General features: G+C 36.3%; 1 protein-coding gene across 9 annotated transcripts in view; it reads left to right on the top strand.

Moving 5' to 3' along the window:
• trpm3 (transient receptor potential cation channel, subfamily M, member 3) overlaps positions 1-14,740 on the top strand; it is a 170,821-nt gene that overhangs the window by 67,574 nt on the left and 88,507 nt on the right. The gene's annotated exons all lie outside the window — the stretch shown is intronic.

Genomic DNA, 14,740 nt, shown 5'->3' with positions numbered 1-14,740 from the left:
AATGAAAGAGTTAGTGTTAGATAGCTTGAACCAGAGCCAAAGCGAGCAAAAGGAAAGAGGACGTGTCGGATGTACCGTGGCTTTCGCTGGGGCCGTGTCTTATCTGCTTTTCCAGACTCTCCCAGAGTCACATGTCCTAGAGATTCAGTGAAGCGTCAGTCTCTCTGGTTGCTGGATGGCTCTTAACCCTGAAACCACTGATCCCTGATCACCGCCCAGCTGCAGGTCACATGATCTGCAGCAATCACTCAGGCCGCCTTACAGGCCTGTAAATACCGCTGTCTCTCAGGACCACTGTCAAGGCTCCCTCTGGTGCTTTCTGACATGCTTCATACGGATGCCTTCGAGTCATGCCATTTCAAAACTGAGCTCAGTGCCCGTTTTTATGACACATGCAATAGACACAGTGTAAGAGGAACGATTCAGTGTCATTCAAACACTACTGTTGCTTTTCACCGTTTTAGTAGGCTTTGGTGAGGGCACTCTTGTGAACAGACATTTTCAAGTGGGTGGATCTCTATTCTGTGCCTGTTCTCTAATTTCATCCTGATAATTATAAAGTGCACTTTCTGGGCTTTAATGAGACAATAGCTCTGTTCCAAAACCTAGTGAGCTGCCTCCACATGCATTTTAAGACACTAAAGCTGTTTCAAATAGTAGGCAACTTAATTACACTGCCTCCTGGATTACTTTTTTTTTTTTTTTGTATTCTTGATATTTTTTGGTCCAAATATGAAGGCAAGGGCAGCAGGGTTTTAATTTCGAGGACCCCCAAATATGATGATGCCTTTTAGAAATGAATGGCAGCTTTAGATTTTTATACCCTACCGTTCAAATATTTTTTTGTTTTGCCCATGTTTCTTATGCCCATGCATTCCTTTGATCGAAAACTACAATAAAAACAGTGTTGTTGTGAAAAATAACAATTTAAATAGCAGTTTTCTATTTGAAAATACGCTTTAAAATATAATTTACTGCTGTAATGGCACAGCTGAATTTTTAGTAGCCGTTACTCCCGTCTTTAGTGTCACATAATCCTTCAGAAGTCATTCTATTGTGCAGATATGGTTCTGAAAAAAATTCTTATTATTATCACAGTTGTATGGAAGCCCATTTCTGGCACCGAATAAAAAATCAAACAAGGTTATTGAAACTTTTTTTCAGAATTGTGACATAAACTCACAGTTGAGAGAAATAAAAAAGACTGATATATTCTCTGAAGTATCTCACAATACTAATTCAATAACTCGCAGTTGCGCATTACAAAGTCACAACTGCAAGATATAAACGTGTAATTCTGAGAAAAAAAGTGACAATTGCGAGATATTAACATGTAATTCTGAGAAAAAAAGTCCGAATTATTTTATATCTCAGTTCTGACTATTTCTCAGAATTGCGAGTTTATGTCTCACAATTCTGACTTTATAACTTGCAAATGTGAGTTTATGTCTCACAATTCTGAAAAAAGTCAGAATTGCAAAATACAAACTTGCAGTTGTGAGAAAAGAAGTCCGAATTGTAAGATAAAAAAAAAGGTTGCAGTTACCTTTTGTTATTCTTTATTCAGTGGCGGAAATGGGCTTCCATACAGTTGAAAGTGGTTGCGTTGCTTAATGATTTGTGGAAACAGTGGTACTTCTTAAGATTCTTTAATAAATAGAAAGTTGAAAAGGCCATAGGTTATTTAAAATATTAATTTTCAGTAACCTTATAAATGTCTTTGCTGTTCTTTTGATCAATTTAATGCATTCTTGCTGGATAAAAGTGTTAATTTAATCCAAAAGAAAAGGTGAAAATATTATCTGGAAAATATAGGTTGTTAGTGTATAATTTTTTTGTCCACTATAAGAGTAATGCTATAGATATACAATATGTATATACTTGCAGAAAACAATTCAGATGTGTTTTATAGCACTAATCACATAAGTATTTTTAAGTATGCAGTACATGAGTATTTTCCTATAGCAGTTTTCCGGAGGAAATTGACTTGGGAGTCAGCGGAGAGGAAAAATAATAAACAAGATCTGGAAATCTATATTTTTTTTCTACAAAACTATTTTCAGATTTACTTACTGTTTGCTTACTGAGATTTCAGTTTATTTAGGATGTTGCCAATGTAGACAGTGGGCAGAAAGCCATAAGGCAGCTCAACAGGGTTTGGATCAGAGCCAATGTTTGCTAATTTTCCAATAGCTTAATGTATAGCTGCGCAATTAACTGTACAACAACAATGACAGCACAATCAAGTTGTGTTCACGTTATGTTGTAGATAATAATAAGATGTCTGTGGTGAAGCAGAACTGTGGTTCCAAACATTCCCCACGGCATAAATAATTCATGCAAAGTACTGCAGTACAGTACAGTATATGCAAAATAACTAAGATGATGATATGCTTGTACAGTATGTCCGTGTGAGCCATGCTTATTGTGTATGCAGCCTAAGTTATATTTCTTTGTAACTATTTTGTATATTCCAGCAGTTTTGAATGGGTGGACCAGCTGCCAGTCAGAATAGACCAGAATGACCCTGACCCTCGTGTGGCCTTGATTGTTAAATTATGTATTTTCTTCTGAAAGAAAATACAAAACAGTGCATCATTTTACCTCAGCTTTGAAGCATGGCCAGTACAGTTTCATCATATTGCTACACACTAGTACACAAAAGAGCAGGATCAGTCAGATGTTCTACTAAGAAAGGCAATGCAGCACAAATCAATGTCAAGAACAGATTGTAATATCACAGCTTTTCCAGCAAAAGGTCACATCGTGTGACATCGGCACATTTATCCTATCACATTCAGTAATGAATCTGCCTGCCAATCTCCCTTTTGGGGCATCAAATGCATCCAAGTGTGCAAATGCAATTTAGCATGCACAAGAATGAAGAAAATCACATGCATAGAGAAAGAGATTTCTACAGTGTCATTTTTTTTTTGTAGGTGATCTTTAAAGGATGAAAACATGGGGACACTTTTGTAAGTAGCTAAATTTAGAGTTATGAATTTTTTAAGATAGCTCAAGCAGCTTGTTCTGCAAACTACAAAAACTGGATGTTTATCCTCATGGTATGAATAAAACAAAAAGAGATATTCTCTCTTTACTAAGCATTCACTTATATAATGCAAGGTTATGAGCTGCAACCTTCATGCCAATAAATGGGTTTTGCTCGGGTCGAGATTCAACGACTCAAACAGTCAACACCGTTAAGTATTCAAACAAATATTTAGTCTCATAGCAACAAACCAAAGCCCTTGAATTTATCTTTTCATGTGCAGGTGTTTTCGCAATGACAAATGTTGCATGCTGCAAATAATTGCTTAGTTTTTTTCCATTTTACACAGACAAACTTCAAAGGTATTTTGCAATTTGTGTCATTTAATATTTACTTAGGGTCTAAATTTTAAATCTGAATCTAAATATTAGGTAAATATTTAAATGTAAAGCTAAAATCTCAAAGTTGAGCTGCTGCATAGAACCTGTGCAACAAGCAGCAGAAGCATTGGCACTCACATTTGATTTATTCAATGTCTACACTTAAAATGTTATTAATAAGTGATTAAAGCTGGGGAATAGATAATGGAAATGGAAAAGATTATTAAAACACATCTATTTTAAGACCCACTTGAGCTAAATCTGGGAAATCAAATTCAAAATCTATTGCAGTTTTTGCAACACGCTTTGTGTCATTTGGCACCCTATAGGTATTCCCTACTTCACTAGTGAGTCATTTAGCATCCAACAGGGAAATAGGCTGGCAGAGAAGTCTTAAGTGGTCATGCTAGGAGTTATCAGATTGGCTTAGCGTTTGATTTCTGCTGCTAGTGAGTCATAAGTGTAGAGATATATAAGATTTATCATCGCTTTTTGTGTTGTTCCCTCCGTTACATGTTTTCCTGTGAGGTCAGATGCATCAGCAATGTGTGATGATGTAAGTGTGAAGCTTGCTGTACATTTAATAACAAAAGTTGATTTGTTATTTAGTGTATTGTTATAAAATGATATGTACCATACTAATCTTGCACCATGAAGTACCATGAAACGATGCATGAATATAGTGATTAGGGATGCATGACATTATCGGACCAGTATTTGAATCTGCCGATAATGGCTTTAAATGTGAATACTGGCATCGGCCCGATTCGAAAAATTACGCTGATGTGTCTTGCCGATAAGAAGAGTGATTCACGTGTGTTCAGCACGTGTGTGTGCTAGCAAATAGATCACGTCAGCAGTGTGGCTCATACTTGAAGCAAAGTTTTGCCTGAATAATGATTAGATTCACTGTTTCAGATCTCTGCATTTAATCTGTGAATGTATGTACAGAATGGTGTGTTAAAAAATTAAAAATAATTTGCTTATAATTTCTGCACAGGAGAGACTTTGTGTTGTGTCCAAACGAAAGGAAATATATCAGCATCGGCGTCGGCTATCGGCCAAAACGAGTTTAAAAATATTGGGTATCGGCAAAATCCAATATCGTGCATCACTAATAGTGATCATTCAGTTTCTTGGTGTATATCCAACCTGATCTCATGACGAAAAAATACCTGTGGGAGCTTTTTCGCAAGACACGAACTACGTACCGCCATGTAAGTTTCATTTCATATTCGATGTGAAATGTCCACTGAGTGGTGCTAAAAGAGTGTTCAGATTTTTTTGTTTGTTCAGATGTTTGTTGAGTGGCGCTATGCTCCGTGATGTTTTAAAATAACGTACCATTTGTACTACACCTAAACCAACACGATAGTATAAATAAAAGCAAATGTGACTTAAAAACGCAAACATAAGCATGATGTTTTACCTTAGTTTTTTGATCTATCATCTTTCAGCTCTTTCATCAAGAGTCATGTTTTTCACAGGTTCGTACCCAAGGATTCTGCAAGTCCAATTCCGTGTCGTCTGAGCTACCGAGCAAGCTTGTTACGTCTGAAAAGTGATATGTACTTACTGGTTACGTATTTCGCATCTTGCAAAGATCAGGTAGCGTATATCATAGTACTGCAGTACAGCCACACTACGTTTGGCTACAGAAGAGTTAAATATTGAATATGAGATGATTCAGGATAGCCCTTTCTCCATTAGTGAGGTGAGGATTTTCTGTTTGTAGGAGGTGTTATTTCAGCGTTTTAGCACTGGTGACACCCGCTCTGCACCAGCCTGTCTCTTTTTAAGCTTTTATGACTCTGACACTTCATTATCAGCCTATCGGCTGACAGCATGACAGGACCAATCTGAGCCAATCAGTGCAGCTGCTGATTTGTGACCAGTGGGCAGAAAACAGGAAGTCGATAGATGGATACACTCTTATCTGCTGTCCTTTATACACCCTGCTTAATTTTAATGTGACATGTTATTTTCCCCTAAGCTTATTATTAAGATGCAAAAATGTGCATCAAATACAAATGTTCTCATAAAGCCCTGTTTCATTAGCGTTGGTGCCATAAGTTTGTACTTGCTCTTTTAAGTTTCAGACTGAACAGTTTACTTACTAATGAGCAAATGGTTTTGGCTGAATGAACAATTTGAGATGTAAAGCAAAGTTTAATCATTAGTGGACTTGTGTGTGTTATTTTTTTTTAAAGAGACTTGAACAAATGTCACAATCATTGCACATTGTGACACCAGGTGATGAAATCACAAGTGAAAATGCCAGCTTTAACAGGAGCTAAATTTCATGTATAGAAGCACAAAAACAAAGGCAAAAGGCAGTAGCGGGTAATGGAGCTCGACAGAAACTCTGCAAATGCAGCCCCCAGAGAATATGAGGAAATGTCCACCTGCAAAGAGAAGTAACAGTCATTTCAGGATGCCTGAGACTGATCAGACTGAGGCAGATGCAATAAAAATAAAGTATTTCCTTGGCTAACCGTTGTCATGCGTCTGAAGCAAGGGTTGAGATATACAGTATGTTCAGAATGCCAAGCACATTTTAGAAGCACAAACAGACTACTAGTACATTTAATACTTGACCTGAGAAAAATGGGGTGAATTCACTAAGCAGGTGTGTTGTGGTACTGTTGGCAGATAAACTCGCCTCTGATTCACTAATCGCCTGCGATTCAGGTTAAAGGAGAAGTCCACTTCCAGAACAACAATTCACAAATAATTTACTCACCCCCTTGTCATCCAAGATGTTCATGTCTTTCTGTCTTCAGTCGTAAAGAAATTGTTTTTTGAGAAAAACATTTCAGGATTTTTCTATAATGGACTTGATTGGTGCCCCGATTTTGAACTTCCAAAATGTAGTTTAAATGCAGCTTCAAAGGGCTCTAAATGATCCCAGCCAAGGAAGAAGGGTCTTATCTAGCAAAACGATCAGTCATATTCTTCGGAAAATAAAATTTTTTATACTTTTTAAGCACTTTTAGTGTAGCACAGGCTCTGGGATGTGCATTCACATACTATTGAATCATGTCGAAAGGTCACGCCGAATGTAGACGGTACTACAGACGATGAACTTAGACGTGATTCGTAGTAGTGATGGGAAGTTCGGATCATTTTACCGACTTGGACCTTTGAGTCTCGTTCAGCAAAATGAACGAATCTTTTTTCTAGTCATTTCGTTCATTTTAGCAAAATATAATTAAAATGTTACGTGTTACTTCCCTAACACATCTACTGCTTACACAAACATTGACCACACTACAAACAAGACAAAACTACAATGGTATAAGATACCTGGGTCTTTAGTCTATGATTAGCTCACCTCACCTCTTATCTGACAAGTTTTCGGGTTTGAGTCGTTCATTCATCACGTGACAGCCCCATAAGCCCAACCAATGCAGTGTGAGCCGAAAAAAGAATTGATTAGTTCATCTCTCGAGTCTCTGGGTTCGAGTCGTTCGTTCATCGTGTGATAGCCCCATAAGATGAACGAACGACTCGAAAAACCCGCAGACTCGAAACAGGTGAACTAATTCCAGTACAGAACCTAATAGGATGTTGCGCATGCTGAACGAATCACTCCCCCGAGACAACTCGTTCTTCCCGAGTCACATTAAAGATTTGTTCAGAATGAACAAATCGTTCAAGAACGACCCATCACTAATTCGTAGCATTGTGAACGCGCATCCCAGAGCCTGTGTTACACAAGCTTTTGTGCTTAAAAAGTATATCAATTTTTATTTTTTGAAAAAAATGACCGATCGTTTCGCTAGATAAGACCCTTCTTCCTCAGCTGGGATCATTTAGAGCCTTTTGAAGCTGCATTTAAACTGCATTTTGGAAGTTCAAAATCGGGGCACCAATCAAGTCCATTATATGGAGAAAAATCCTGAAATGTTTTCCTCAAAAACCATAATTTCTTTACGACTGAAGACAGAAAGACATGAACATCTTGGATGACAAGGGGGTGAGTAAATTATTTGTAAACTGTTGTTCTGAAAGTGGAGTTCTCCTTTAACCAGGCGCTACATGTGCTAAAATAGCACAGTGCTGTATTTGCACTGTATTTAAATTAAGCAGTCAATCATTTCACCACAGACACCTCTGCTTTCTATGCACATTTTGCTTATTATTGATAGTGACTTATACATGAAACTTAACCCAATTATTGTAGCACTATAATTTTCCATAGAAATGTTGCATACACTCTTAAAAATAAGGGTGCTTCACAATGCCATAGAAGAACCTTTTTTGTTTAAATGGTTCCATAAAGAATCTTTAACATCTGAAGAACCTTTCTGTTTCACAAAAGGATCTTTGTGACAAAAGAAGGTTCCTCAGATTATAAAAAGGTAAGTAAGAGATGGTTCTTTAAAGAACGTTTGACTGAATGGTTCTTTTTGGAATTAAAAATGGTTCTTCTATGGCATCGCAGTGAAGAACGTTTTAAAGCACCTTTATATTTTAAGAGTGTAGGACTGATCAGCTGATCATATTTAGTGATTTCACTTCAATAGTCTTCAACAAACCAGAGTGTATTTACAGCGGTCTTCAGGACACTATTTTTTTAGTTTAATTTGCAGTAGATTTTAATAAAAATCCCATCAAGCAGACATTGTATGTATGGCAATGATGCTAGAAAGACGTTTTCTGTTCTTTTTGGTCATATCATTAAAATTGAGCATTGAACTGAGTGAGGATGTTTCTTTTGTGCCCTGAGCTTGAAACAGGTGGTGGCTGCTATTGAGAAAATGTTGAGTTATTACACAGCTCTGAGGTCAGAGACTGTTGATTGAAATGCTGTGTGAGGATCATGATATGCTTTCGAAAGTTATACACCTATACAATACTGTAATTGTGGTGTTATCTAAAAACAAAGCACATACTTTGACTTTTTAGACTTTAAAGATTAATTGACGCTGACTTTCAACTTCCTTCAAATCTGCTCGAGGAAAAATTATGCTAATGTGTTTAGCCGAAAAGCCATCAGAGAAAGTATTGCAATACTGAATCAATTAATGACGAGAATCTTTCAGCTTGTAGGGAAGATGAGCTCCAGTTATTCCCTGTGGATAGAGTCAGCACATTTAGTTGCATGGAGAGCTGATTTATCACAAATAAAATAATTGTGAATTTTGGCTGCCAGCACGAAGAGCTTGGAATATGTATGAGGATTTTTACGGTCTTCAACTAATGCTGTGTCAAGGCAAGAATGTTTTTAATTCAGAGCTGCACAGTTACATCAGAAGTGCAAAAGTGATTTGATGTGATCTGACTGATTTGGATGTGAATGCTCGTCCACACTATAATTATGTCTGTAATTTTCTAATGTGGCATTTTTCTAATTTTCTAAAGTTCACTTTTTGTTTGAACATAAATGTGTGTTGGCAGTGTATGTACAAATATACCCTATAATGATAAAAATCCATGCAGTGGTTTTTAATTAATCTGTAAAAATAATATCCCCTTTTTCATATCGAGCCATTCTCAGATGCCTGTTGGTGTGGCGTCACACTGACAGAGGCTGCTCCCACAATAGTTGATTGACATGAGCGTGTTGTGTTGCTGGATGTAATAATGAACGTAGTAGTCGTCATTTACTCCCAACATCTGAGCCGCTGAAGATGCAGTGGATTACGTTTGTTTGTGAAGGGAATGCGGCTCCCAATCTACATATATCCGTATATGTTAGCACGAATCATTCGTGATCCAGTTTCACTTACAGCAGAAGTGCGTATAAGGGTTTTTTTATGAATCTTTGCGATTGCCTTCGCTTATAACATGGTAGTTAGGAAGTTTATCGGCTAAATGCGACTAAAGTGAACAGGCTCGTCACTCCACAGAGAGAAGAGAGGGGCGGGGTGAGCAGAGCTCATTTGCATTTAAAGGAACAACCGCTTAGAATGAGATGATTTTTGCAGAGCTCATTTTGACAAAGTAAAAAGGGTGTTGTTTTAAACAACCATTGAGAATTTTTAACCAAAGTATATTATAGACTTTTCATTAAGACCCTAAAGAATCATATCAACTGAAAAATGGCCATCCGATGACCCCTTTAAGTCTGTAATCTTCATTTTGTAGAGTTTAAAAAGAATTAGAAAGTCTTAAGTATTGTAAAATGCATTTAAAAAAAAAAAAGATGTTTATGGGTAATTCCATGCAAATGTCAACCTTACCATGAAAAAATGTTTTTACCGAAGGTTTTTACTATACCGATAGCACAGATGTCAACATTTGATGGTTCAAATACCCATGTGAGGTCTCTCACTTTAAAGTTTTCAAAGCATTTTTTTTATTTTTAGTGCGTGATTTTTCATAGTCTGGTAAGTGCTATTTTCAGGCTTGTCACATCCATAACAGTATATATTCCTCATAAACAGACACATCAAATTTATAATAAAGTAACAATTATATATTCTTTGAAGAGGTCTGGTTTGTGCATTGTAATTTGCAGAAATCCTGCAAAGTATGCAGCCTCTCAAAAACCTTTTTGTGTCCTTTTTTGTCATCCATAACGCATGATTATTTCCCTTTTTTAACATAGAAAACTCATGCATAGACAAGGGTTCATTAAAATATAAACAGATGGTTCGGTATATTGGTAACACATACGTTCTTTAAGCATTTATATGTCACATCAATAACGCAAAATGTCACATCCATAACGCTGGATTTGCCCTTATATAAATTGGGTACAGTTTCTTAAAAAATATTGACTAACTGGAGGCCATGGCAACTAATTTGTTGGCTAAAAAGATTTTATATTTAATTCTATCAATCCTACAGAGTCTGCTAGTGCTTAAAACTGCTTTAGATTGCATTAGTAAGTCAGTCTGATTCACTTCACAAAGATGCTCCTACTTCATCTGACTAACTAATGATCACTCTAGTCATAACAGCTGCTTTCAAGCGTTTTATGGGATGTTTATTAAACAACAGCTGTCCGCTAATCTGAACAGGAGCGGGAGGAATACTGATAAATCAGAAATACTAATGAATTAAACATTAACTCGAGGAGGTGGATACTCTATTATTATGTAAGACGACTTACATAATTCCATCATTGATCTGTATGGATCATGCTTTAACACTGAACAACACCAAAATGAGAGAGATGAAATCCACAACGCTCAGCTAGAATGAATCACCTCCTGAACCACCTCATTAACCTCATCTATTGATGACAGTTCGGCTCTTCATCACAAAAGCCCACACACAAATGCAATTTGAGTTTAGCAGTATACAAAGGAGTACCTGTACTGCCAATTCTAAAGGATAAACCTGTTTAGATGAACACACACAGGTCTCCAACAATGGCGTTTGCGGTCAATAAATGATTTGTGCTAAATCGCCAGGTTTCAGTGAGTTTAGATACAAAGACTGAGTTATTATCACCTACTCCTTTCACACTCTTCCTTTTCTTTTCCTCCCACAGCTGCCTGCCTTCACATGTAATTAATTTGAGAAAGTAGCTCTATGTTCACTCAGGCATATTATAGCTATGTAGTGAATGAACCAGTGACCCTACTGCGTAGACAGTGGCTGTTTTAGACTTGCTAAAGAATACTTTCCTTGAAAGTGGAGCGAGTAATTAAAGAAAAGTTCTCTTAATGTTAAAGTTAACTTTGCCTTTGGAGAGTTACATTGTTTAAGTTCACACAAGTACCTTGTAAAGCTGGTAAACTGAAAGGTCAACAATAATTTGAACCATAGAACCATATGTTCTTGTTGTTTGCTGCATGACAGTTTAACAAGGTTGCTCTTTGAAAGCATGACATCTCCCTTGTTGAAAAGGCCACCTTAGAGAATTAATAAGTGGTTTTGTGCTGGTCTAGCTGGTTGACCAGCATCCAAAATACAATATATGCTGGTGAACAGAAATGTTGATCTATCCAGCAAGGTAATGTGCTGTATTATTGTCAGTTCTGTAAAATAATGAGGAGTGTATACCTCCATCAGGAATTTCATTTTTCATTTTTATTTGTCACCCTGAATTCAGTCTGTTGTGCCAAATACATCTGTGATAACTTAATGGAGTCATCACACCTTTGATGTGCAAAGACATTAAGTCATTGTTGAGTTGCCAAAATCAATGGCCAGTGCAAAGGGAGAAGGCACAGGGACAGGTGAACCTGAACCTGCCATGTAATGGTCAATCGATAACCAGCATTGTGTTCGAGAAGGAAAAAGAGGACATGACTGTTGTGAGATGCACAAAGGCCAGTTTAATATTGATTTCTTTTAAAATGCACTTTTTCTTTCAAGCTGTAGTCTTTAAAGCCTTAAAGTCTTAAACAAAGAAAACTGTATCGTATTTGAAATCCTTTGTCAGGTTGAATCAGTGCTCAGCTGTATTCATTTTTGCAGTGGCTTTATTAAAGCAGATGTGATAAACATCAGGTAGCCCCAAATCCATCTTCATGAACCTATATTTCACATCAAATACATCTTGATTGGCTGGTATTTTGTCGCATCACACAGCATTTTTATTTTTGGCATAGATAGACAAATCACTTGTTGTTGGACACTGCAATACGGTACCATATGACACACGGCTAGAATTGTCATATTGTTTAGCTCAGAATAAAATATTAGCAAGAAGCAGTGCAATTTTTCTTGGGGAATGGCTTTCTGGAATTTCCAGGCTCAGGTGGACAGCAATACAGTTGTAATGAGGTGGCAGAAATGGCACATGTAGAGTAAAGAGAAGTATTTCTTATCTTTTTTTTTTTTTTTGTCTTTCATCTTGTTGAATATTCAGTTAATATTCAATATTAATATTCAGACTGGCAAAGCTAATTAAACATCTATTATTGTATGCTGAAAATGAAATTAAATAAAGAGTTTAGAAACTCTTTGCAACTCAAAATGTCACTCTGAATGAACTTAGACTTTGCAAACTCCTAATGGTTTGTGATGAAACCGGTGTGTGAGATTGTAAAAAAATATTTTAATATGAATATTTTTTAACATCATTTTTAAACTTGGTGAATTCAGGTTAACTTTTTGACAGTCATCAAAATGTGATCCTATGTATCATTTACATATAAAAAGTTTAACACTAAAATATCAAAATACACTCAAAACATTTTGAATAAGTTGAAGAGTTGTTTATGTGACTCATACCATTTGCACAGCATGCCTATTTATCGCTGTTTAGGCAAACCTCATTTGTCACAAAAACTCTTTGTAAAACCTCAAGCATTATTATCCCCATTAGGCATAAACTTTCATTTGAGTGATTGATGAAGGCTGTGCGTTGAGAACAGTGTATTGGGAATTGAATGTATTGTTTACCCTTTAGTTTTGTCTCTAAGCACAAAGTAATTCATATACTAATAATATAAATATTTATTAGTGATATACTTACATATTTTTGTAATGTATTATATATTTTGAAGTTGCGTGTGCTATGACCATGAAGAGCTACCTCACTGTAACTACATAACACATAGAGACTTGATCTGGGGTTGTTGGGTAATTAGAAGCTGTCTTTCCGATGTGAAGCAGGCGATATTTTCTTACGCTACTAAAGAAATAAGATGAGGCGATTTATGGTAACACTCTTACATATCTGTTGTTGATGAAAGAGAGTGTAAAGACATTGTTAACAGAGTTGATTTCCAGAGATGTGACGTAATGGGTCCTTTCAGCAGCAGGCGACAGAGAGTGACACCTCAATTAAATATGTGCCAGAATGATTGACAAGTGCCTCTGGACCGTCACTTTAATGAAGTGTCATGTGACTCCTATGTACAGAGGAAACTTGATAGCTTGTTAATATTGCTGATATTATAGTTATCTTAAAATAAATGGTAAATAACTCAACTGTTTGTTAAACTCAGCCTGACTAGTTATGAGGGCAAAATGAGTTTGTTATATTTGTGTGTGTGTGTGTGTTTTATTATATTGGTATTTCTTTAACTTAAGGCACTTTTAAGTCCCAGGGTGTTGTTTTCTATTAAAGCTTACATATTTATACATTTTGTTATGTATAAAGCATACATTGCATTACATGTGAATTTCCACTTTTGTTTCCAGAGAATATATCAAATGTTAAAAATGTATACTCTACTATGACGTGTTAAAGGGGTCATCGGATGCCCATTTTCCACAAGTTGATATGATTCTTTAAGGTCTTAATGAAAAGTCTATAATATACTTTGGTTAAAATTCTCAATGGTTGTGTAAAACAACACCCTTTTTACCTTGCCAAAATCAGCTCTGCAAAAATCATCTCATTCTGGTTGAGGCTGCTTTAAATGCAAATGAGCTCTGCTCGCCCCGCCCCTCTCTTCTCTCTGTGGAAAGACAAGCCTGTTTCCTTTTGCCGCATTTAGCCGCTAAACTTGCTAACTAGCACTTTATTAGGAAAGGCGATCGCAAAGATTCATAAAAAAAAAAACCTTATACTCACTCGCTGGATCATGAATGATTCGCGCAAACATAGATGGATATATGTAGATCGGGAGGCGCATTCTCTTCACAAACAAACGCAATCTACTGGATCTTCAGCGGCTCAGATGTCGGGAGTAAATGACGACCACTACGTTCATTATTACATCCAGCAACACAACACCTCAATCGCTCAATCTGAGATATTCTTGTCTAACTTACATCCCTGCTCTGGCATTGAAACAATGGAGGTCAGACTGTTACAGCTGATCTGAGGTAAGACGCTCATGTCAATCAACTATCGTAGGAGCGGCCTCTGTGGGTGTGACGCCACAAAGACAGGCATCTGACAATGGCTTGATTTGAAAAAGGGGATATTATTTTTACAGATTAATTAAAAACCACTGCATGGATTTTTATCATTATAGGGTAGATTTGTACATACACTGCCAACACACATTAATGTTCAAACAACATGTAAAAGTGAACTTAGCATCCGATGACCCCTTTAAGAAAAAAAAAGAAAGAAAAAAAATGTTTTAAATGTATTTTCCACCACAGAATGTTATCAAACACAATACATCATTTGAGATGTGGAAATTTCAGTAAATGGCAGTCTCTCCTGTGATGCAACTACCATTCAAAAAGTTTATTTACAGTTTATTGCAATGTAATTATTTTTACATTGTTACAAAAAAATTCAATTAAAATATTTACTTTCTATTCATTAAAGAATCCTGAAAATATCATAACAAAGCGACGCAACTGTTTTCTTCATTGTTTTCAACTCTTTTGTTGGTTTTGCTTCCATTGTCCTCATTTGTAAGTCGCTTTGGATAAAAGCGTCTGCTAAATAACTAAATGTTAATGTAATGAAAACACAAAATACTGCAGTAATGCCTGCAAAAAAACAGCTTTGCCATCAGAAATAAATTGTGATTTAAAGTTTATTTTAAATTGT

The sequence above is a fragment of the Labeo rohita genome, chromosome 5 (assembly GCF_022985175.1).
Source record: "Labeo rohita strain BAU-BD-2019 chromosome 5, IGBB_LRoh.1.0, whole genome shotgun sequence".
Taxonomy (NCBI): domain Eukaryota; kingdom Metazoa; phylum Chordata; class Actinopteri; order Cypriniformes; family Cyprinidae; genus Labeo; species Labeo rohita.
The sequence above is the reverse complement of the archived record's forward strand: the minus strand, read 5'-3'. Positions and strand labels throughout refer to the sequence as shown.